General features: G+C 49.3%; 7 pseudogenes; 4 read left to right on the forward strand and 3 right to left on the reverse strand.

The window, feature by feature from the left end:
* Nucleotides 1–1,601: 1,601 nt before the first annotated feature.
* On the forward strand, nucleotides 1,602–1,720 carry LOC143936674 (5S ribosomal RNA; annotated as a pseudogene).
* A 684-nt stretch (nucleotides 1,721–2,404) lies between these two features.
* Nucleotides 2,405–2,523, forward strand: LOC143936419 (5S ribosomal RNA; annotated as a pseudogene).
* Nucleotides 2,524–5,797: 3,274 nt separating this feature from the next.
* On the forward strand, nucleotides 5,798–5,916 carry LOC143937466 (5S ribosomal RNA; annotated as a pseudogene).
* Nucleotides 5,917–6,238: 322 nt separating this feature from the next.
* On the forward strand, nucleotides 6,239–6,357 carry LOC143937156 (5S ribosomal RNA; annotated as a pseudogene).
* A 12,136-nt stretch (nucleotides 6,358–18,493) lies between these two features.
* On the reverse strand, nucleotides 18,494–18,612 carry LOC143936559 (5S ribosomal RNA; annotated as a pseudogene).
* Nucleotides 18,613–18,934: 322 nt separating this feature from the next.
* On the reverse strand, nucleotides 18,935–19,053 carry LOC143936313 (5S ribosomal RNA; annotated as a pseudogene).
* Nucleotides 19,054–22,582: 3,529 nt separating this feature from the next.
* Nucleotides 22,583–22,701, reverse strand: LOC143937013 (5S ribosomal RNA; annotated as a pseudogene).
* Nucleotides 22,702–25,578: the final 2,877 nt, after the last annotated feature.

Raw genomic sequence — 25,578 nt, forward strand, 5'->3', positions numbered from 1 at the left:
GTCTTCTGTATACACTGTCAGCTTTGATGTATACCCAAGCCTGTCTTCTGTATACACTAGTTTCTCTATATGCACTGTCCTTTCTGTATACTCTCGACCCTCTCTATACATTAACCTCTCTATATACACTAACATCTTTGTATATACTAGCCTCTCTTTAAATTAGCCTCTCTGTGTACCCCAGCCTCACTGTTTACTCTAGCATCTCTGTATACTCAAGCCTATCTACATACACGAGTCTTCTGTATTGTGTATTAACTAGCCTTTCTTCTGTATGCTGTAGTCTTCTATATATACCAGCTTCTCTGTACACTCTTGCATCTCTGTAAACACTGTGTAAACTAGCCAGTCTTATGTATACACTCGCCGACTGTATACACTAGACTCTCTGAATACACTAAACTCTCTGTATGCCACAGCCTGTCTTCTGTATACACTAGACTGTAAAAACTAGCTAGAATACACCAGCCTGTCTTCTGTACCCACTAGACTCTCTGTATACACTACCCAGTCTTCTGTATAGAATGTCAGCTTTCATGTATACCCTTTCTGTATACACTAGCTTCTCTATATGCACTGTCCTTTCTGTATACACTCGACTCTCTCTATACACTAACCTCTCTATATACACTAACATCTTTGTATTTGTCTTTAAACTAGCCTCTCTGTGTACCCCAGCCTCACTGTTTACTCTAGCATCTCTGTATACTCAAGCCTATCTACATACACGAAACCTGTATTCTGTATTCACTAGCCTTTCTTCTGTATGCTGTAGTCTTCTATATATACCAGCTTCTCTGTACACCCTAGCACTGTAACAGTACTAGGTTCCTGTATTACAGAAAAAGAACACCAGCAATAAGATGTATACTGTGCAGGAGGCACACAACACCGACTCTAACTTCTGCACTGCAGATGCATGTATTGCAGAAATTGAACACCAGTAATAATATGTGTACTGTGCAGGAGGCACATAACACCCACTGTAACAGTGCTAGGTTCCCAAGCAGTAAAGGCACTGTCCCTGCCTATAGTCCTCTTTCCCTGACCACCGCAACACACTATACAAGGCCGCCGCGCTGGCGGCCTTATATAGTGTGGGGTGTGTACTAAACCCCCCTGAGCTATAATTGGCCACAGGAATCCTGCCTGTGGTGAATTGTGGCTCTCTTCACAGAGGATGTCACATCTGTTCTTATTATATAGAACCTATTATGCTCCTCGTAAACTTTTTCAGTTTGGCCGAACGGCCGGACGCAAGTTGCCCCCGGTGTGGGAACATGGGGGGAGACATGATGCACATGTTTTGGAGATGCCCGAAGTTGATCCGCTACTGGACAGAGTTGACAGGAACCATTGATCGGGTGGTTGGAACCTCCACCAGGATGGAGGCGAAGTATTGTCTCCTGGGATTAGTTGAAGGAGTTGGAAACCCGGGAAGTAGCCAGATGGCAGTTCTGAGATGCCTATTTCAGGCAAGGAAACTGATTGCTCAACCCTGCTTAGCCTCCAATGTTGGCAATGACTTGGTTTTTTTCGCTTGTTTCCCAAGATGACCATGTTGGCGTTTGTCAAGATGGTTGAGAGTGCCCGAAGAGATCGCCTATGGCCCCATCACGTTGAAAGTGCCTGATCTTGTCTGATCTCGGAGGCTAAGCATTGTCGGGCCTGATTAGTAACTGGATGGGAGACCAACTGGGAATACCAGGTGCCGTAGGATTCTTTTTATGTTGTTGGCGTTGACATGGTTTATTTTTTCCGCTTGTTTCCCAAGGTGATCATCTTGGCATTTGTCAAGAGGGCTGAGAGAGCCCAAAGAGATCTCCTACGGCCACATCCCCCTGAAAGCGCCCGATCTCATCTGATCTCAGAGGCTAAGCAGGGTCCGGCCTGGATAGTACCTAATTAAAGGTGCCGTAGGAATCTTTTTATATTAATGGCTTTGACCTGTTTTTCTTTCGCTTGTTTCCCAAGGTGACCATTTTAGCATCAGTCAAGAGTTTTGAGTATGTCCCAAAGCGTTCGCCTGAGGTCACATCACCCTGAAAGCGCCCAATCTCAGAGGCTAAGCAGGGTCTGGGTCAGATGGGAGACCGGCAGGGTCTATGTTGTTGGCGTTGACCTTTTTTTTTTCACTTGTTTCCCAAGATAACCATCTTGGTATTTGTCAAGAGGGTTGAGAGTGTCTAAATAGAACACATCACCCTGAAAGCGCACAATCTCATTGATCTCGGAGGCCTAGCAGTGTACGGCCTGGTTAATACCTGTATGGGAGACCATCTGTGAATACCAGGTGCCGTAGGCTTCTTTTTATGTTGTTGGCGTTTACCTGTTTATTTTCGCTTGTTTCCCAAGGTGACCATCTTGGCGCTTAACAAGAGGGTTGAGAGTGCCCAAAGAGATCACCTACGGCCCCATCACCCTGAAAGCGCCCAATCTCATCTGATCTCAGAGGCTAAACAGTGTCGGGCCTGGTTAGTACCTGGATGGGAGACCGCCTGGAAATACCAGGTGCCATAGGCTTCTTTTTTTGTTGTTGGCTTTGACCTGTTTTTTTTCCCTTGTTTCCCAAGGACACCATCTTGGCATTTGTCAAGAGGGTTGAGAGTGCACAAAGAAATTGCCTATGGGCACAACACCCTGAATGCGCCCAATCTCGTTTGGTCTCAGAGGCTAAGCAGGGTTGGGCCTGGTTTGTACCTGGATGGGAGACCGCCTGGGTTTTCCAGATGCCGCAGGCTTCTTTTTATGTTGTTGGCGTTGACTTGTTTTTTTTGTTTGTTTCCCAAGGTGACCATCTTGGCGTTTGTCAAGAGGGTTGAGCGTGCATTTGATCTCAGAGGCTAAGCAGGGTTGGGACATGCTTAGTACCTGTATGGGAGACCGCCTGGGATTTCTCAATGCCATAGGCTTTAGTTTTAAGCTGTTGGCATTGACTTATTTTTTTTATTTTTATTATTCTTTTATTAAGTAGAACAACATAAATATAACAGTCAACCATACAGCATGACCCAGGGTCACAATTACATGCTAACAAAAAATAGGCAGCCAAATAACTCTGGGTTCTCAGAGGGGAGTCCTACAGTTTCATGCAGAAAATAGAGAAACCCCACCTCCGACATGTAGTACAGTATAACTAGTGCAGCTCCGTTCGGACAAATGTAATCATGGAGAACAACTGGGACCACAGCGAGCCAGCTTATCATGACCTACGTGAACCAGAGTAAAATATGAGCCGGTCATGTCCAGAACCCTGGGGTTCTTCTGGGTCCTGAAGGCCAGTAAGGAGACAAGGCATAGTTAAAGGGAGGACGGGGGAAGAAGAGAGTGCAAAGACGGAGAGAGAGGAGGTGGGGGGATGGCGGCGGGGAAAAAAAGAAAAATAAAGACAAAAAGGGAGGGGGGAATGCCACCCAGGGCAGACATGGCCTACGTAGGTAAACGTTAGATGTTCAGTCGTTTTCTGGGACGGGGGCACTGCTCACCTCCCGAATGTAGTCTCGAGTACCAGTAAAATACCTCCAGGGCCTCCATGTAACACTAAATGCCTCTTCAGTGTTGTGAAGGGTGGCGGTCAATTCTTCCATCCGGAGAATATGATTGACTTTGGAATACCACAGCACCTTGGATGGGGGCTGAGGCTGCCTCCACAGTGCGGGAATGCAGGCCCGGGCGGCATTCAGGAGTTGCATCGTGAGGTTTTTTTTTGTATTTTCGAACAGGCTGTTCGGTCAAGTGTAGAAGGCACGCTACTGGGAACCCAAAAGTTCCTCAAGGTCGGGGATGCCCAGAAAAGGTGTCCCATGGTCCCCATATCTGAATTTCACCTCCAACAAACATCCGGGATCGATCTATCCATTTTATTCAGAAGGTATGGGACTCTATACCAGCGTGAGACTATCTTGTATCTTGATATTGGTTTGCGATGGAAGCTTTATGTACTAAGGTCAGGATCTTCCCTATCTGTTGTGGGGTAAATGTGATGCCTAAGTTCCTCTCCCATTTGTGGATAAATGGTGGGGTCGACTCCTCCTCCTGACTACTCAATAGGTTGTACAGGAGGGAGAGGGTGTGTCGCACAGGTTCCCTTTTGTGACAGATGGATTTATAGGGTGTCAGGTCTCTAGGAGTGTAGGGGGCCCTTTGTATGGCCAGAAGAAAGTGACGAAGTTGATAAGGACTAAACAAGTCAAGCGGAGGGTCAGAAAGCTCGGCGACAGTTTGCGTGGTCGGGAGCCCTCCCGTGGGCCACACCTCTCCCAGACGCTGTTTCCCCACCACTGTCAACTGTCGCAGTTTCTTGTTGGTAAATCCCGGTGGGAAGTCTGGATTACCTATAACCGGAGTCATTGGTGATGGCAGGGGAGCAATGTGTGTGCAGCGGAACAACCTCCGCACAACAGCCAATGTAGCTCCCACTACGGGGTGACCTCTGAGGTCTTTTGGTAGGGAGGACAGGAGCCACGGGGAGGTCAATAGGAGAATGGAACCATCCTCAATCTCCATCTCCACCCACTGCTTGTGTGGGCCATTACAATGCCAATCAACGACTCTCGCTAGCAGAGTCACTCTGTAGTATTGTCTGAGATCTGGGAGACCCAGACCCCCCTTGTCCTTTGGTCTGGCAAGCAATTGCAAACGGGCTCTGGGCGGTTTGCGCGCCCAAATAAAGTCCCGGAGCAGCACCTGCAGTTGTCTGAAAAAAATTGGGGGTAACCGGATCGGTAATGTCTGGAACATGTATAAGATCCGAGGGAGGGCCATCATTTTGAATGCATTACAGCGCCCGAACCAGGTCAGTGTTAAAGCATGCCAGTTTCCCAAATCAGATTTCAGTCTATCCAGGAGAGGGACAAAATTAAGCAGGTACAATTGCGCTAAATCCGCTGCGATGTCAACGCCCAGTTAACGTATAGATTTTTCAGCCCAGTAGAATGGAAAAGCGGACCGGAGCCTCTTGGCCTCACCATCCGGGACCGATATATTCAATACAGCCGACTTGGCGCAATTGTTTTTATAGTTTGATAGGCTGCCGTGTCGCTGTAGAGACGCAAGTATTTTGGGAAGCAAAATGTGTGGATTGGAGACGGAAAAAATTAGATCGTCAGCGTACGCCGCAATTTTGTGGTGTGCCGAGGGTTTGGATATGCCAGTAATATTCGGGTCATTCCGAACGTGACACATAAGTGGTTCCAGTGTCAGAATTAAAATTAGGGGAGACAGAGGGCACCCCTGCCTTGTCCCATTAGTGATGGGGAAAGAGTCCGAGCACCCCTCGGTCACCCGTACCGCTGCCGACGGCGTGGAGTAAAGCGACATTACCCAGCTCATCATGTTGGAGCTAAGACCTATATGTTCCAGGGTGGCCTGCATAAAGTGCCAGGCCACCCTGTCAAAGGCCTTCTCCGCGTCCGTTGACAACATAAGCAAGGGCCTTCCCTGTACATGCGCCGCATGGATTAAATTGAGGACTCGGGCCGTATTGTCTCTAGCTTCCGACTTATTTATATTTTTTTGCTTGTTTCCCAAGGTGACCATCTTGGCGTTTGTCAAGAGGGTTGAAAGTGCCTGAAGAGATTGCCTGCGGGCACATCACCCTGAAAGCACCCGATCTCGTTTGATGTTGGAGGCTAATAGAGTCGGGCCTTGTTAGTACCTGGATGGGAGACCGCCTGGGAATACCAGGTGTCGTAGACTTCTTTTTATGTTGTTGGCGTTGACCTGTTTTTTTTTCGCTTATTTCCCAAAGTGACCATCTTGGTGTTTGTCAAGAGGGTTGAGAGTGCCTGAAGAGATTGCCTATGGCCACATCACTCTGAAAGCACCCAATCTCGTCTGATCTTGGAGGCTAAGAAGAGTCGGGCCTGGTTAGTACCTGGATGGGAGACCACCTGGGATTACCAGTTATTGTAGGCTTCTTTTTATGTTGTTGGCGTTGATTCGTTTTCTTTTTTTGCTTGTTTCCCAAGGTGACCATCTTGGCATTTGTCAAGAGGGTTGAGAGTGCCCAAAGTGATCGCTTACAGCAGCATCACCCTGAAAGAGCCCTATCTCTTCTCTTCTCTGAGGCTAAGAAGGGTTGGGCCTAGTTAGTACCTGGATGGGAGATGGCGTTGGAATACCAGGTGCCGTATTCTTCTTTTTATGTTGTTGACATTGACCTGTTTTTTTTTTCACTTGTTTCCCAAGGTGACCATCTTGGCATTTGTCAAGAGGGTTGAGAGTGCCCGAAGAGATCACCTATGGCCCCATCACCCTGAAAACGCCCAATCTCGTCTGATCTCGGATGCTAAACAGTGTCGGGCCTGGTTAGTACCTGGATGGGCGACCGCCTGGGAATACCAGGTGCCATAGGCTTCTGTTTTTTTTATTTTTTATTTAGTAGTATGCGACATACAATGCAAAGGCAACTTCACAGAATGTGTGATACAAATAGTTACAAACAAATGATCATATTGCATGGATATCAGAGCCAATGGTAAGAAGTCTGAGGAGAATAGCACGTGTACAGCTTTGCGGTCATATCAAGATGAGATTAAAGCTCCATCTCGTTGGGATCCTCTACCACTTAAAATATTATTGATACTAGCCCTGCTACCCTCGAAGAGTTTAGATATCCATAGATAGGGGAAGAGTATTGTGTAGTAGTCAAATGGGGTCGGAACATACCATTTTCTTTTCCCTTTTTTGAGTTAAGAAGGGAAATAGTAGAACTGAAAGGAGGGAGAAGGGGAAAGAGAAGATTGGGGAAGGAAATGGCAGAAAAGGAAAAGAAGGGGTAAGGGGGTGTCGTGGGTAGAGTGGATAGGGTGGGGTCCCCTCCCAGGGAGCAAGAGACGCCCTCGGCTGGGTAGGGTCCCCTCCCAGGGAGCAAGAGACGCCCTCGGCTCACCAGCTCATCAGCTGTCCAACGTTTGGAACAGCGATCTCCAACGATCACCATGAGCTTACTATGTCTCGCGGAGGTATTCCTCCGAAAAGCGAAACTGGGTCCAGTAGAACCATCTGTTCCCATGCTCCTCCGTTTTATCCCTCATTGTGGCAGTCAGGTCTTCCATTCGTTCAATATCATTTACCCTTGCGAACCACTGGGTCACCATTGGAGCAGATTGCTCTTTCCACGACTTGGGATGCAGGCCCTAGCTGCATTGAGGAGATGTTTATGATAACGCTTATGATAACGCTTTCTCGACATAGGAGTTAGATTGAGAAGAACTGCTGCGGGATCATTGGCTAAGGAAATGTCTGTGAACTTGTGGATGAGTCTCAGGACAGGCTGCCAGAATGTTTGTAATTTAGGGCATTCCCAGAAAATGTGGAGAATGGTGCCAGTCTGTTGCCCACAGTGACAGCAGAGGTCAGATTGACCGGGGAATATTTTGGCCAACACCACCGGTGTACGATACCAGCGTGTGATCAGCTTATATGAGATCTCCTGATATTTACTGCAGAGTGACGACTTATGGGCGAAAAAGAGTATTCTGTCCTTCTGTGGTTTGGAGAATGTAGTTTGTAAGTCCCTTTTCCATTTAGCTAGGAAGGGTGGATCCGTGGCGGATTGTGCGTCTGTCAGGATTTGGTAGGACCTAGAGAGGGAACCACGAATTGGGCCATCATCCAGGCAAAGTTCCTTGAAGGGGTGGAATTGTCTAGAGAAGAACGAATGGTTAGGTAGTGATCCGAGGAAATGGATTAGCTGTCTAGCTCTCCAGCTATCCAATGCAACAGGTACTTGCTCTAGCAGTATGGTCCCCGTGGGAATCAAGCCCGTGGGTCCAAGAAATAGGGCTGCTCTCAGAAGCCCTTTCGGGGCTTGCCTGGTAAAGGCCTGGTCAGACAGGCCCGGAGGGAATCTAGGATGTCCAATAATTGGGGTCACAGGAGAAGGGAAGTTAGTCAGGTGGGAAAGGTGAAAAAAACTATCCATCTCGGCGAGCGAGGGGCCAATTAACGGGTGAGTAGTCACACAGGGCTCCAATGGCCTCCCCGCCCAAGGCAGACCAGCCAGTGGAACCCGTGCCATCTCCTGCTCTAGCTTGACCCATAGCTTCAGTTCCCCATGCCGGTGTCTTATCACATATGGTCCCCCATCGGATAGTGTCCGCTGTGTACTGCGCATGCGCAGTACACAGCAACACAGATTCCGAAAATTGCCGAGCATGAACGGCACCTGCGCACTGAGTCCAGGTTCTATCCCCACTATCCAAGTGGACATAGAGTAAGAATATAAAAGAGCCGAGCGCAGCGAGGCCGAGCCCGAAGCGTGGCGAGCGAAGCTCACCTGCGAGGGGCCCTCTAATATTCACAACCCTATGTCCGCTTGGATGGTGGGGCTACCACCTCCACTCACCGCGCAGGCACCGTTCAGCTTCGGAGATTTTCCGAAGCTTCGTCTGCTCCGTACTGCGCATGCGCAGTACGGCGCGGACACTATATCATGGCCGGACAGTATATGGCAGAACACCGGCACCAGTCAACCACCGGTGTCATGTGCGTCGCTGTGTAATATAGAGCAGGGTCCAGGAAGCCAATACCTCCCCGCAATTTCGGTCGCAATAGCATTGCCCTACCAATACGCATATGTTTTCCGCGCCAGAGGAACTTGATAAAGATTGAGCGAACCGCATGAAAGAAAGTCTGGGGTATTTTGATAGGTAAGGCTTGTAGTAGATACAGAAGTCGTGGAATCGCGTTCATCTTCAACACATTACAGCGTCCGAACCATGACAGAGCTAGTGGGTCCCATCTTTTAAGGTCCGCTGTAAGCCCATAGGCTTCTTTTTATGTTGTTGGCTTTGACCTGTTTTTTTTTTGATTGTTTCTCAAGGTGAGCATCTTGGCGTTTGTCAAGAGGGTTGGGCGTGTCTTGATGAGAACGCTTACGGCCACATCAACCTGAAAGCACCCGATCTCGTCTGATTTCAGAGGCTAAGCAGCGTCAGGCCTGGTTAGTACCTGGATGGGAGACTCCCTGGGAAGACCAGGTGCCATAGAAGGATCTGGTCTGGTTAGTGTCTTGATTGGGAGATCGCCTGGGAATACTGGATGCCGTAGGCTTCTTTTTATGTTGTTGGCTTTGACCTGTTTTTTTTAGCTTGCTTCCCAAGGTGACCATCTTGGCCTTTGTCAAGAGGCTTCAGAGTGCCCAAAGAGAGTGCCTACGACCAAATCACTATACTATATATCTATATCTATAATAATAAATAATATTTTTAGTTATTATATATAAGATACTATATAGGTGATTTGGCCGTAGGCACTCTCTTCGGGCACTCTGAAGCCTCTTGACAAAGGCCAAGATGGTCACCTTGGGAAACAAGCTAAAAAAAACAGGTCAAAGCCAACAACATAAAAAGAAGCCTACGGCATCCAGTATTCCCAGGCGATCTCCCAATCAAGACACTAACCAGGGGGGGCGTGGCCTAGGCATGAAGGAGTGAGGACGCTCTTTTCTGGAGCTCCCGGTCCGTGACCCCTCCGCACCCCTTTACCACAGTCTGGTTGCATATTTCGGCATCGCCGACATCCCCGCGCTTCGGCGGAACACAGCCAGCCGAGCGGGGTCCGCCGCTGCTGCCATGGACAGGTACTTGGTCCCGCTGCAGCCTCCGGCCTCCACGCCGGATCCAGCCAAGATGGCGCCCGCGGCCTCCGGCGCTCCAGGCACAGAGGGAAGGTGAGCAGACTGCTATGCAGGGACACGACATGCCCCCGTTCTCCCCGCCTAGTGACTTGTCCCCGTGTCTCCCACGCTCACTGTCCATGGCCTCGCTTGACAGCCCGGACCATAGCGGCCTGCCACCCTGGTTCCCTCACAACTCCCAACTGTCCCAGAGACCCTCCCGCAGTGGAAGCCTCATCCCAGGACCGAATGGCCAGGCTGCTCTCGCCTCAGACACACAGGGGGACCCACCGCTGCCACCAGCACCGGCATTATTGGGGGACAAGGCCATCCTAGCTTTACTCCAAAACCTTCCCACTAAAGCAGACTTTAGCTGTATGGCAGCCAGGATTGAAACGACCTTGCGACATGAAATCGCAGGGGTCAAACGTGACGTGTCGGCTACGAACGAGCGGGTGACCACCCTGGCATCGGATGTGACCTCCCTGACCACTGATGTTTCTGGCCTGCAAGCCGCACATGATACCCTTGCTGACAGAGTGGCACAGTTGCAACTCCTAGTGGATGACCTTGAGAATCGCAACCGCAGACGCAACATCAGGATCAGAGACTTGCCCGAAGCCACTGGCCAGGCAGACCTCAAAGCCACAGTTACAGCTATATTTAACGCCTGTCTGGACCGCGCTGCTGACACAGTAATAGCCATTGATAGAGTCCACAGGACCCTGGGCCCCAGGAGCCCCACAGAGAACCGGCCACGTGACGTTTTATGCTGTCTCCACAATTACTCAGTTAGGGAGGATGTCCTGCAAGCGTCGTGGCGCAAAGGCAGCATTGATTTTGACGGGGCCCAAGTCACCCTTCTGCCAGATGTATCCCGCAAGACCTTCCAGATGAGACGCTGTCTGCGACCCCTTCTGGAACACCTAACTGAACGGAGGATTCCATACAAGTGGGGCCATCCGTTTCACCTTATAGTGCGCAAAAATGGGAGGCCCCTTGCGCTACGACACCCTTCGGAGGTCCCGTCCTTTCTGGAGGCTTTGGGCCTGCCCTCGGTTCAGGTCCCCGACTGGTTGGCTCCTGTTGTCCCCCAGGGAGCAGTGGCCCCGACGAACAACCCCTCAACCAGGCCACAGAGAGTGAGACGCCACCATCGATCCCAACGTCAGAGATCGCAGGCCCCTCAAGATCGTGAACCCTGAGAGAGTACAGTAATTTTCCGTTATTCCTGTGTTATACCCTTTTTTTTTTTGTTTTCTTTTTCTCTACCAACATAGACGGCTGGAGTATCCAGCTTTGTGTTGTTTACCATGCCACGGGCCATTGTTCCCAGCGCCCCCGCTAGGGGAGAGGAAGGACATTGGAAGAACAGAGTTGGACACTGCACTTCCTGGAAGAAGCCCTGAGTTATTGGCGGTACTGTTCACCATTCTCGTTACTGTTTATCTACACTTGCCCTAGTCTCGGCGCTCTTTGTGTTTTTGGACTGCCTGGTGGTGCCCCCCGGGTGCCCCTGGGCGGCGTTCCCGTTCCCTCCCCCTCTCCTCCCCCCCCCCTTTTTTCCATTTTTTTTTTGGGGGGGGGGGGGGGAGGGGCGGGTGCCTGGGTGGTATAAAGTTATCTATACTCTGTGTTGAAAAGTTTAATATGTTGGTCTAATTATGCACTGTTCTACTGTTGTTAACTGCCCGATACCTGCTGCAGTGATGTTCTATAATGCGTTTGATGTCGTAGTTAAGATGCCAAAGAAGCTCCGTGCATGCCCGATTGCGACTGCATGGACCATGGGATGCTGGAGGGGTACTGCACCGATGAGTTCCTCCCTCTGCAGTGCCTTACCTCTTCCCCCACTAGGCCCCTCTGCCCTAACCGGCAGGTTCTCTCTGATAGGAGCTTTAGCAATTCCCCGATCTATCCCCACCCCTCCTACCCTCCTCCTCCCTACTAACTCCGGACCTTCTCCGCTTCGTTACTGCTTTTCCTTTTTCTCCTCCTCTTCCTCTGTGCTTGAACTCTATATCTACTACTGACTCTGGTGGAGACCGCCGGCCGGGTACCACTGCCGCCATGGCCCTGAAGCTGGTTTCCTGGAATGTGAAAGGGCTGAATGTACCTGAAAAAAGGTCCAGCTGCCTAACAGAATTGTGGCGGATGAAGCCCCAAATAGTTTTCCTCCAGGAGACCCATTTCAGGACAGACCAAATACCACGGCTTTATAGTAAGCACTTCCCCCTGGCCCACCACAGCACGTCCCCTACTTCCAAATCGAGAGGAGTGTGTGTTCTTCTTGCTAAAAACATGCCGTGGCGCCTGTTAGCTGTCCAATCCGATAGTGAAGGGAGATATCTCTTCATTAAGGGAACTCTCCACTCGCAAACTTTTACTCTTGCCAACCTATACATGCCGAATGTGGACTAGCTGCCGGCCTTAGAAGCATGCTTGGATGCCCTGGCTGCATTCTCGGAGGGTACTTTGATCGTTGGGGGGGACTTTAACCTCACCTTGGACCCCCGCAGAGACTCATCATCGGGCACCTCTGCGATTTCTGCGAGAACGCGTTCACACATAAGAGACCTGCTACACTCCCACTGACTGATCGATGTGTGGCGTACGCTTCACCCACAGGATAGGGACTATACATTCTTTTTCACCGCTCATGGTTCTTACTCACGTATAGATATGTTTTTAGTCACCCACAATGCTATCCCGGCGGTCACAGACGCTCAGATAGGCCACATAGCCCTGTCTGACCATGCCCCGATTTCTTTGATGCTGAAGCTACAACAGGAGTCGCGTGGTCAGTCCTGGTGGAGACTGAACGAGTCTCTCCTGAAGGACCCTGAGACCCACGCAGACCTGCTTAGGGAATTAGAAAGTTACTTTGATCATAACCGTGATTCTGTTTCCAACCCCCTCATGTTATGGGCGGCTCATAAATGCTACATTAGGGGCATTCTTATTAAACATGGTCATAGACTCAAAGTGGCCAAAACTGAGGCTCTCTCCAAACTTATTGCCAAGTTGCATGCGTGTGAACAACGACACAAATCCCAGCCGACTGCTGCGCTGGAGGTGAGAGATCTTAGAGAACAAATCAGAGATTTCTCTCTCTTTCAGGCTAGAACCAGACTCATGTGGGTTCGCAGGACGTATTATGAATATGGAGACAGGTGTAGTAGGTCCCTAGCGAACTCCCTGCGTGCCCAACGCAACGCGTCCTTCATTCCAACCATAACCTCCCCTTCGGGTGCCAAGCTTCATGATTCACGGGAGATAGCGGAGTGTTTCCGATCTTTCTATGAAGCCCTTTATAACTTGCACCCCCGGGACTCAGGAGACGCCCTCCAGGCCGGCACAGCGGCCATTGACGAGTACCTAGCTTCGGCAAACCTCCCGTCGCTGACACAGGAAGAGATAGAGCTTCTCTCGCAGCCTATCTCCCCGAAGGAATTGTCGGCAGCGTTAAGAGACTCACCCAAGGGCAATGCACCAGGCCCAGATGGGTTTACGGTCCCTTATTATAAGGCCTTCCTCTCCCTGTTGTCCACGCCGTTTGTGTCAGCTTTTAACGCCCTATTGGAGGGCCAGACCTTTCCACCGGAGCTGTTGCAGGCAAGCATCTCGGTCATACTCAAGCCGGAGAAGGATCCGCTTCTCTGTGCGAACTACAGGCCCATCTCCTTATTAAACAGCGACCTTAAGCTCTTCACTAAGATACTGGCGGAGCGGTTGGCACCCATTCTCCAACGCCTGATACCTCTGGATCAGGTGTGGTTTATTCGTAACAGGGAAGCCCGAGACAACACTACCAGGACAATCAATGTTATAGAACGCGTCAGACGCCTTAAACTACCGATTATGTTGCTCTCTGTGGACGCAGAAAAAGCGTTTGACAGGGTGAGCTGGCCTTTTTTGCTAGCCACCCTGCGAAGCTTGGGTGTACCCCCCCATGCTTTCATGGGTTACAGCTCTTTACTCGTCACCGACGGCGATGGTTAGGGTCAATGGGTTTGCCTCGTCGCGTTTCACTATTGGCAATGGAACGAGGCAGGGATGCCCGTTGTCCCCCCTTTTGTTTGTCCTATCGCTTGAACCCTTGCTGCACCACATCAGGCAGAACATAGACATCAAGGGACTGGACACCCCCTCACACCACCATAAGGTCGCAGCCTTTGCAGATGACCTCTTGTTCTATGTCTCGGAGCCTCACATTACATTGCCGAATCTCTTAGCGGAAATAAGACGATATGGCACCCTGTCAAATTTTAAAATTAACTTACAGAAATCGGAAGCACTCAACGTCTCCCTGTCTACCAACGCCCAGACGAGTCTAAGCACTAATTTTCCCTTTCGTTGGGCAACTGGGGCTATACAATATCTGGGTACCAAGGTTCCCCCGGACCCACATCTGATTTTCCAATTGAATTTCCAGCCGCTTCTAAAAATTTTTGCCGTAGATCTAGAGAGGTGGTCAAAGTTGGCGACCTCTTGGTTTGGGAGATGCAATATGCTCAAAATGAATGTAATGCCCAGACTCTTGTACCTATTACAAGCCTTACCGATAAAAATCCCCCAATCATTTTTTAAAGCCATGCGCTCCATCTTTATTCGATACGTATGGCAGGGCAGGCCTCCAAGACTCAGCCGAACATTACTGCTCAGATCAAAAGACAAGGGAGGGATTGGCCTCCCAGATCCGGCATGGTACTATACGGCGGTGCACATGAACAGAGTAGTTGACTGGTGCAGACACCTGAAGGATAAGCTGTGGGTTCGTCTGGAGCGTGAATCCGTACCATTTCCAGGTTTGCCCTGGAGTGGACCGGGCTGGTCGGGAGCGACGCAGGCACACCCACTCATTGAGCCAATGTTACAAGAGCTAGACAGATATTTTACCCTGATGGGCGTGCCCAGTTTCCCTTCGCCCATGACTCCTATTATTGGACACCCACGCTTTGAACCCGGCATGACGGAAAAGTCTTTCCGCCTCGACCCTGACCGGGACCTTGTGCGGGCCTCTTCTTTTCTTGGCCCTAGGACGTGGACAGCGGTCTCCACTATGTACGAGGCGTTAGCAACCACTGCCCTGGGACAGTGGAAGCTTGCCCAACTCTCCCACTTCTTGAAATCTTTGCCAAACAGTGGCGAATTCCGCAGACCCCTAACATCGTTTGAGGAGGTATGTTTAGGAGAGGGACCGACCCGAGGGTCTCTTTCCCTGTCATATCGCATCCTACTTGACCAACTCTCCCAGGGTAACCTGGTGTTCGTGGAAAAATGGGAGCGAGACCTGCATATCCGGCTCTCGCCAGACCAGAAGAACCGCGCGCTTCTTTTTGCGCACAAGTCATCCCTATGTAGTAAATACCAGGAAATAGCTTATAAAATTTTGACCCGATGGTACAGGACCCCCACTGTCCTGGCGGCTATGTTTCCCGGTCACAGCCCTTTGTGCTGGAGATGCGGTGAACAAGCCGGCACGTTACTACATATCTTCTGGGAATGCCCTCAACTGGCCCATTTCTGGAGACAGGTTCTCAATATCATTTATGACCTCACGGCTATTGATCTCCAGAACAACCCAGCTGCGATCTTCCTCAATCTGACCCCACTCTCGAGCAAGAAGTACCATAAATCTCTCTTAAAACATCTTCTGAGTGGGGCCAGGGCATGTATACCTAGCATGTGGAAACAGCAGGCCGCTCCACTGGTGTCTCACTGGTTTGCAAGAGTTTGCGACATCTACCGTATGGAACAGCTCACATCAGCGTTAGGCGACAGGGAGGAAGAGCACACTGCTCGTTGGTTGTCGTTGGTTGTCTTGGAGCCCCCCATCCCCTTCTCCTGCCCATTTGCTCCCCCCTCTTTCCCTACCCCCTAACTCCCAAGTATAATTAAAATACATGGTGATTGCAAGGATCTTTTCGTTTTGTTCCCTCGATTTCCCAGCCAGGGGTTGGCGGCCCTCGGGGTGGTCCCGGCTGAGCTCTTTGACCAATAGAATGAAGGTGACCGATGTTAGAGGCCCCTCAATCTGGGCCTTGAGGGGGATCGCCCCGCGGACTGCCCTGGTTTATAAGTAGACACTGGGGTGCCAGATCATTAGAGTGGGATAATGTGGTGGCCTAGCCACGGCTGGGGCTGCTGCTGACATAAGTTGTTAGGTTTCCCCCGGTCCCCCACGAAGTATTAACTATGTATTTTTGTTAACCTGGAAAACTGAGGGATCTATGTCTTTTAAAGTTTGTCTCTGTATTACCTGCAATCCGTAAATAAAGAATAAAAAAAAAAAAAAAGACACTAACCAGACCAGACCAGATCCTTCTATGGCACCTGGTCTTCCCAGGGAGTCTCCCATCCAGGTACTAACCAGGCCTGACGCTGCTTAGCCTCTGAAATCAGACGACATCGGGTGCTTTCAGGTTGATGTGGCCGTAAGCGTTCTCTTCAAGACACGCCCAACCCTCTTGACAAACGCCAAGATGGTCGCCTTGAGAAACAAGCAAAAAACAACATAAAAAGAAGCCTATGGGCTTACAGCGAACCTTAAAAGATGGGACCCACTAGCTCTGTCATGGTTCGGACGCTGTAATGTGTTGAAGATGAACGCGATGCCACGACTTCTGTATCTACTACAAGCCTTACCTATCAAAATACCCCAGACTTTCTTTCATGCGGTTCGCTCAATCTTTATCAAGTTCCTCTGGCGCGGAAAACATAAGCGTATTGGTAGGACAATGCTATTGCGACCGAAATTGCGGGGAGGTAATGGCTTCCCGGACCCTGCTCTATATTACACAGCGACGCACATGACACCGGTGGTTGACTGGTGCCGGTGTTCTGCCATATACTGTCAGGCCATGATATAGTGTCCGCGCCGCACTGCGCATACGCAGTACGGAGCAGACGAAGCTTCGGAAAATCTCCGAAGCTGAACGGCGCCTGCGCGGTGAGTGGAGGTGATAGCCCCACCATCCAAGCGGACATAGGGTTGTGAATATTAGAGGGTCCCTCGCAGGCGAGCTTTGCTCGCCACGCTTCGGGCTCGGTCTCGCTGCGCTCGCCTCTTTTATATTCTTACTCTATGTCCACTTGGATAGTGGGGATAGAACCTGGACTCAGTGCGCAGGCGCCGTTCATGCTCCGCAATTTTCGGAATCTGTGTTGCTGTGTACTGCGCATGCGCAGTACACAGCGGACACTATCCGATGGGGGACCATATGTGATAAGACACCGGCATGGGGAACTGAAGCTATGGGTCAAGCTAGAGCAGGAGATGGCGCGGGTTCCACTGGCTGGTCTGCCTTGGGCGGGGAGGCCATTGGAGCCCTGTGTGACTACTCACCCGTTAATTGGCCCCTCGCTCGCCGAGATGGATAGTTTTTTTCACCTTTCCCACCTGACTAACTTCCCTTCTCCTATGACCCCAATTATTGGACATCCTAGATTCCCTCCGGGCCTGTCTGACCAGGCCTTTACCAGGCAAGCCTCGAAAGGGCTTCTGAGAGCAGCCCTATTTCTTGGACCCACGGGCTTGATTCCCGTGGGGACCATACTGCTAGAGCAAGTACCTGTTGCATTGGATAGCTGGAGAGCTAGACAGCTAATCCATTTCCTCGGATCACTACCTAACCATTCGTTCTTCTCTAGACAATTCCACCCCTTCGAGGAACTTTGCCTGGATGATGGCCCAATTCGTGGTTCCCTCTCTAGGTCCTACCAAATCCTGACAGACGCACAATCCTCAACGGATCCACCCTTCCTAGCTAAATGGAAAAGGGACTTACAAACTACATTCTCCAAACCACAGAAGGACAGAATACTCTTTTTCGCCCATAAGTCATCACTCTGCAGTAAATATCAGGAGATCTCATATAAGCTGATCACACGCTGGTATCGTACACCGGTGGTGTTGGCCAAAATATTCCCCGGTCAATCTGACCGCTGCTGTCACTGTGGGCAACAGACTGGCACCATTCTCCACATTTTCTGGGAATGCCCTAAATTACAAACATTCTGGCAGCCTGTCCTGAGACTCATCCACAAGTTCACAGACATTTCCTTAGCCAATGATCCCGCAGCAGTTCTTCTCAATCTAACTCCTATGTCGAGAAAGCGTTATCATAAGTCCTTACTTAAACATCTCCTCAATGCAGCTAGGGCCTGCATCCCAAGTCAGTGGAAAGAGCAATCTGCTCCAATGGTGACCCAGTGGTTCGCAAGGGTAAATGATATTGAACGAATGGAAGACCTGACTGCCACAATGAGGGATAAAACGGAGGAGCATGGGAACAGATGGTTCTACTGGACCCAGTTTCGCTTTTCGTAAGAATACCTCCGCGAGACATAGTAAGCTCATGGTGATCGTTGGAGATCGCTGTTCCAAACGTTGGACAGCTGATGAGCTGGTGAGCCGAGGGCGTCTCTTGCTCCCTGGGAGGGGACCCCACACTTTTCCTTTTCTGCCATTTCCTTCCCCAATCTTCTCTTTCCCCTTCTCCCTCCTTTCAGTTCTACTATTTCCCTTCTTAACTCAAAAAAGGGAAAAGAAAATGGTATGTTCCGACCCCATTTGACTACTACACAATACTCTTCCCCTATCTATGGATATCTAAACTCTTCGAGGGTAGCAGGGCTAGTATCAATAATATTTTAAGTGGTAGAGGATCCCAACGAGATGGAGCTTTAATCTCATCTTGATATGACCGTAAAGCTGTACACGTGCTATTCTCCTCAGACTTCTTACCATTGGCTCTGATATCCATGCAATATGATCGTTTGTTTGTAACTATTTGTATCACACATTCTGTGAAGTTGCCTTTGCATTGTATGTCGCATACTACTAAATAAAAAAACAAAAAAAACAGAAGCCTATGGCACCTGGTATTCCCAGGCGGTCTCCCATCCAGGTACTAACCAGGCCCGACACTGTTTAGCATCCGAGATCAGACGAGATTGGGTGCTTTCAGGGTGATGGGGCCGTAGGTGATCTCTTTGGGCACTCTCAACCCTCTTGACAAATGCCAAGATGGTCACCTTGGGAAACAAGTGAAAAAAAAACAGGTCAATGTCAACAACATAAAAAGAAGAATACGGCACCTGGTATTCCAACGCCATCTCCCATCCAGGTACTAACAAGGCCCAACCCTTCTTAGCCTCAGAAAAGAGAAGAGATAGGGCTCTTTCAGGGTGATGCTGCTGTAAGCGATCTCTTTGGGCACTCTTAACCCTCTTGACAAATGCCAAGATGGTCACCTTGGGAAACAAGCAAAAAAAAAAAAACGAATCAACGCCAACAACATAAAAAGAAGTCTACAATAACTGGTAATCCCAGGTGGTCTCCCATCCAGGTACTAACCAGGCCCGACTCTTCTTAGCCTCCAAGATCAGACGAGATTGGGTGCTTTCAGAGTGATGTGGCCATAGGCAATCTCTTCAGGCACTCTCAACCCTCTTGACAAACACCAAGATGGTCACTTTGGGAAATAAGCGAAAAAAAAACAGGTCAACGCCAACAACATAAAAAGAAGTCTACGACACCTGGTATTCCCAGGCGGTCTCCCATCCAGGTACTAACAAGGCCCGACTCTATTAGCCTCCAACATCAAACGAGATCGGGTGCTTTCATGGTGATGTGCCCGTAGGCAATCTCTTCAGGCACTTTCAACCCTCTTGACAAACGCCAAGATGGTCACCTTGGGAAACAAGCAAAAAAATAAAAATAAGTCGGAAGCTAGAGACAATACGGCCCGAGTCCTCAATTTAATCCATGCGGCGCATGTACAGGGAAGGCCCTTGCTTATGTTGTCAACGGACACGGAGAAGGCCTTTGACAGGGTGGCCTGGCACTTTATGCAGGCCACCCTGGAACATATAGGTCTTGGCCCCAACATGATGAGCTGGGTAATGTCGCTTTACTCCACGCCATCGGCAGCGGTACGGGTGACCGAGTGGTGCTCGGACTCTTTCCCCATCACTAATGGGACGAGGCAGGGGTGCCCTCTGTCTCCCCTAATTTTAATTCTGACATTGGAACCACTTATGTGTCACGTTCGGAATGACCCGAATATTACTGGCATATCCAAACCCTCGGCACACCACAAAATTGCGGCGTACGCTGACGATCTAATTTTTTCCGTCTCCAATCCACACATTTTGCTTCCCAAAATACTTGCGTCTCTACAGCGACACGGCAGCCTATATGTATTGAATATATCGGTTCCGGATGGTGAGGCCAAGAGGCTCCGCTCCTCTTTTCCATTCTACTGGGCTGAAAAATCTATACGTTAACTGGGCGTTGACATCGCAGCGGATTTAGCGCAATTGTACCTGCTTAATTTTGTCCCTCTCCTGGATAGACTGAAATCTGATTTGGGAAACTGGAATGCTTTAACACTGACCTGGTTCGGGCGCTGTAATGCATTCAAAATGATGGCCCTCCCTCGGATCTTATACATGTTCCAGACATTACCGATCCGGTTACCCCCAATTTTTTTCAGACAACTGCAGGTGCTGCTCCGGGACTTTATTTGGGCGCGCAAACTGCCCAGAGCCCGTTTGCAATTGCTTGCCAGACCAAAGGACAAGGGGGGTCTGGGTCTCCCAGATCTCAGACAATACTACAGAGTGACTCTGCTAGCGAGAGTCGTTGATTGGCATTGTAATGGCCCACACAAGCAGTGGGTGGAGATGGAGATTGAGGATGGATCCATTCCCCTATTGACCTCCCCGTGGCTCCTGTCCTCCCTACCAAAAGACCTCAGAGGTCACCCCGTAGTGGGAGCTACGTTGGCTGTTGTGCGGAGGTTGTTCCGCTGCACACACATTGCTCCCCTGCCATCACCAATGACTCCGGTTATAGGTAATCCAGACTTCCCATCGGGATTTACCAACAAGAAACTGCGACAGTTGACAGTGGTGGGGAAACAGCGTCTGGGAGAGGTGTGGCCCACGGGAGGGCTCCCGACCACGTAAACGGTCGCCGAGCTTTCTGACCCTCCGCTTGACTTGTTTAGTGCTTATCAACTTCGTCACTTTCTTCTGGCCATACAAAGGGCCCCCTACACTCCTAGAGACCTGACACCCTATGAATCCATCTGTCACAAAAGGGAACCTGTGCGACACACCCTCTCCCTCCTGTACAACCTATTGAGTAGTCAGGAGGAGGAGTCGACCCCCACCATTTATCCACAAATGGGAGAGGGACTTAGGCATCACATTTACCCCACAACAGATAGGGAAGATCCTGACCTTAGTACATAAAGCTTCCATCGCAAACCAATATCAAGATACAAGATAGTCTCACGCTGGTATAGAGTCCCATACCTTCTGAATAAAATGGATAGATCGATCCCGGATGTTTGTTGGAGGTGAAATTCAGATATGGGGACCATGGGACACCTTTTCTGGGCATGCCCGGCCTTGAGGAACTTTTGGGTTCCCAGTAGCGTGCCTTCTACACTTGACCGAACAGCCTGTTCGAAAATACAAAAAAACCCTCACGATGCAACTCCTGAATGCCGCCCGGGCCTGCATTCCCGCACTGTGGAGGCAGCCTCAGCCCCCATCCAAGGTGCTGTGGTATTCCAAAGTCAATCATATTCTCCGGATGGAAGAATTGACCGCCACCCTTCACAACACTGAAGAGGCATTTAGTGTTACATGGAGGCCCTGGATGTATTTTACTGGTACTCGAGACTACATTCGGGAGGTGAGCAGTGCCTCCGTCCCAGAAAACGACTGAACATCTAACGTTTACCTACGTAGGCCATGTCTGCCCTGGGTGGCATTCCCCCCTCCTTTTTGTCTTTATTTTTCTTTTTTTCCCCGTCGCCATCCCCCCACCTCCTCTCTCTCCGTCTTTGCACTCTCTTCTTCCCCCGTCCTCCCTTTTGACTATGCCTTGTCTCCTTACTAGCCTTCGGGACCCAGAAGAACCCCAGGGTTCTGGACATGACCGGCTCATATTTTGCTCTGGTTCACGTAGGTCATGATAAGCTGGCTCGCTGTGGTCCCAGTTGTTCTCCATGATTACATTTGTCCGAACGGAGCTGCACTAGTTATACTGTACTACATGTCGGAGGTGGGGTTTCTCTATTTTCTGCATGAAACTGTAGGACTCCCCTCTGAGAACCCAGAGTTATTTGGCTGCCTATTTTTTGTTAGCATGTAATTGTGACCCTGGGTCATGCTGTATGGTTGACTGTTATATTTATATTGTTCTACTTATACTTAATAAAAGAATAAAACAAAAAAAAAAAATAAGTCAATGCCAACAACTTAAAAAAAAAGCCTATGGCATCGAGAAATCCCAGGCGGTCTCCCATCCCGGGACTAACCAGGTCCCAACCCTGCTTAGCCTCTGAGATCAAATGCACGCTCAACCCTCTTGACAAACGCCAAGATGGTCACCTTGGGAAACAAACAAAAAAAAACAAGTCAATGCCAACAACATAAAAAGAAGCCTGCAGCATTTGGAAAACCCAGGCGGTCTCCCATCCAGGTACAAACCAGGCCCAACCCTGCTTAGCCTCTGAGACCAAACGAGATTGGGCGCTTTCAGGGTGTTGTGCCCGTAGGCAATTTCTTTGTGCACTCTTAACCCTCTTGACAAATGCCAAGATGGTCACCTTGGGAAAAAAGGGAAAAAAAACAGGTCAAAGCCAACAACATAAAAAGAATCCTACGGCATCCGGTATTCCCAGGCGATCTCCCAATCAAGACACTACCAGACCAGATCCTTCTATGTAACCTGGTCTTCCCAGGCAGTCTCCCATCCAGGTACTAACCAGGTCTGATGCTGCTAAGCCTCTGAAATCAGACGAGATCGGGTGCTTTCAGTGTGATGTGGCCGTAAGCGTTCTCTTCAAGACACGGCCAACCCTCTTGACAAACGCCAAGATGGTCGCCTTGAGAAACAAGCGAAAAAAACAGTTCAAAGCCAACAACAAAAAAAGAAGTCTATGGCACCTGGTATTTCCAGGCGGTCTCCCATTCAGGTACTAACCAGGCCCGACACTGTTTAGCCTCTGAGATCAGATGAGATTGGGCGCTTTCAGGGTGATGGGGCCGTAGGTGATCTCTTTGGGCACTCTCAACCCTCTTGTTAAACACCAAGATGGTCACCTTGGGAAACAAGCGAAAATAAACAGGTAAATGCCAACAACATAAAAAGAAGCCTACGGCACCTGGTATTCACAGATGGTCTCCCATACAGGTATTAACCAGGCCGTACACTGCTAGGCCTCCGAGATCAGATGAGATTGTGCACTTTCAGGGTGATGTGGCCATAGGTGTTCTATTTAGACACTCTCAACCCTCTTGACAAATACCAAGATGGTTATCTTGGGAAACAAGGGAAAAAAAAAGGTCAACGCCAACAACATAGACCCTGGCGGTCTCCCATCTGACCCAGACCCTGCTTAGCCTCTGAGATCGGGCGCTTTCAGGGTGATGTGACCTCAGGCGAACGCTTTGGGACATACTCAAAACTCTTGACTGATGCTAAAATGGTCACCTTGGGAAACAAGCGAAAGAAAAACAGGTCAAAGTACTATCCAGGCCAGACCCTGCTTAGCCTCTGAGATCAGATGAGATCGGGCGCTTTCAGGGGGATGTGGCCGTAGGAGATTTCTTTGGGCTCTCTCAGCCCTCTTGACAAATGCCAAGATGATCACCTTGGGAAACAAGCGGAAAAAAAAAAGCATGTCAACGCCAACAACATAAAAAGAATGCTACGGCACCTGGTATTCCCAGTTGGTCTCCCATCCAGTTACTAATCAGGCCCGACAATGCTTAGCCTCCGAGATCAGACAAGATCAGGCACTTTCAAGGTGATGGGGCCATAGGCGATCTCTTCGGGCACTCTCAACCATCTTGACAAACGCCAACATGGTCATCTTGGGAAACAAGCGAAAAAAACCAAGTCATTGCCAACATTGGAGGCTAAGCAGGGTTGGGCAATCAGTTTCCTTGCCTGAAATAGGCATCTCAGAACTGCCATCTGGCTACTTCCCGGGTTTCCAACTCCTTCAACTAATCCCAGGAGACAATACTTTGCCTCCATCATGGTGGAGGGTTCCAACCACCCGATCAATGGTTCCTGTCACCTCTGTCCAGTAGCGGATCAACTTCGGGCATCTCCAAAACATGTGCATCATGTCTCCCCCCATGTTCCCGCACCGGGGGCAACTTGCGTCCGGCCGTTTGGCCAAACTGAAAAAGTTTACGAGGAGCATAATAGGTTCTATATAATAAGAACAGATGTGACATCCTGTGTGAGGAGAGCCACAATTCACCACAGGCAGGATTCCTGCGGCCAATTATAGCTCAGGGGGGTTTAGTACACACCCCACACTATATAAGGCCGCCAGAATGGCGGCCTTGTATAGTGTGTTGCGGTGGTCAGGGAAAGAGGACGATAGGCAGGGACAGTGTCTTTACTGCTTGGGAACCTAGCACTGTTACAATGGGTGTTATGTGCCTCCTGCACAGTACACACCTGAAGCTACCCTTTATTACTGGTGTTCAATTTCTGCAATACATGCATCTGCAGTGCAGAAGTTAGAGTCGGTGTTGTGTGCCTCCTGCACAGTATACACCTTATTGCTGGTGTTCTGTTTCTGTAATACAGGAACCTAGTACTGTTACAGTGCTAGGGTGTACAGAGAAGCTGGTATATATAGAAGACTACAGCATACAGAAGAAAGGCTAGTGAATACAGAATACAGGTTTCGTGTATGTAGATAGGCTTGAGTATACAGAGATGCTAGAATAAACAGTGAGGCTGGGGTACACAGAGAGGCTAGTTTAAAGACAAATACAAAGATGTTAGTGTATATAGAGAGGTTAGTGTATAGAGAGAGTCGAGTGTATACAGAAAGGACAGTGCATATAGAGAAGCTAGTGTATACAGAAAGGGTATACATGAAAGCTGACATTCTATACAGAAGACTGGGTAGTGTATACAGAGAGTCTAGTGGGTACAGAAGACAGGCTGGTGTATTCTAGCTAGTTTTTACAGTCTAGTGTATACAGAAGACAGGCTGTGGTATACAGAGAGTTTAGTGTATTCAGAGAGTCTAGTGTATACAGTCGGCGAGTGTATACATAAGACTGGCTAGTTTACACAGTGTTTACAGAGATGCAAGGGTGTACAGAGAAGCTGGTATATATAGAAGACTACAGCATACAGAAGAAAGGCTAGTTAATACACAATACAGAAGACTCGTGTATGTAGATAGGCTTGAGTATACAGAGATGCTAGAGTAAACAGTGAGGCTAATTTAAAGAGAGGCTAGTATATACAAAGATGTTAGTGTATATAGAGAGGTTAATGTATAGAGAGGGTCGAGAGTATACAGAAAGGACAGTACATATAGAGAAACTAGTGTATACAGAAGACAGGCTTGGGTATACATCAAAGCTGACAGTGTATACAGAAGACTGGGTAGTGCATACAGAGAGTCTATTGGGTAAAGAAGACAGGCTGGTGTATTCTAGCTAGTTTTTACAGTCTAATGTATACAGAAGACAGGCTGTGGTATACTGAGGGTTTAGTGTATTCAGAGAGTCTAGTGTACAGAGATGCAAGGGTGTACAGAGAAGCAGGAAGCTAGTATATATAAGGCTAGTGAATACAGGCTAGTGAATGCAGATAGGCTTGAGTATACAGAGATGCTAGAGTAAACAATGAGGCTGGGGTACACAGAGAGGCTAATTTAAAGAGAGGCTAGTATATACAAAGATGTTAGTGTATATAGAGAGGTTAGTGTATAGAGAGAGTCGAGTGTATACAGATAGGACAGTGGATATAGAGAGACTAGTGTATACAGAAGACAGGCTTGGGTATACATCCAAGCTGACAGTGTATACAGAAGACTGGGTAGTGTATACAGAGAGTCTAGTGGGTACAGAAGACAGGCTGGTGTATTCTAGCTAGTGTTTACAGTCTA

This window comes from Lithobates pipiens, unplaced genomic scaffold (genome assembly GCF_037356315.1).
Source record: "Lithobates pipiens isolate NorthernLeopardFrog02 unplaced genomic scaffold, aLitPip1_a1.2 Scaffold_28, whole genome shotgun sequence".
NCBI lineage: Eukaryota > Metazoa > Chordata > Amphibia > Anura > Ranidae > Lithobates > Lithobates pipiens.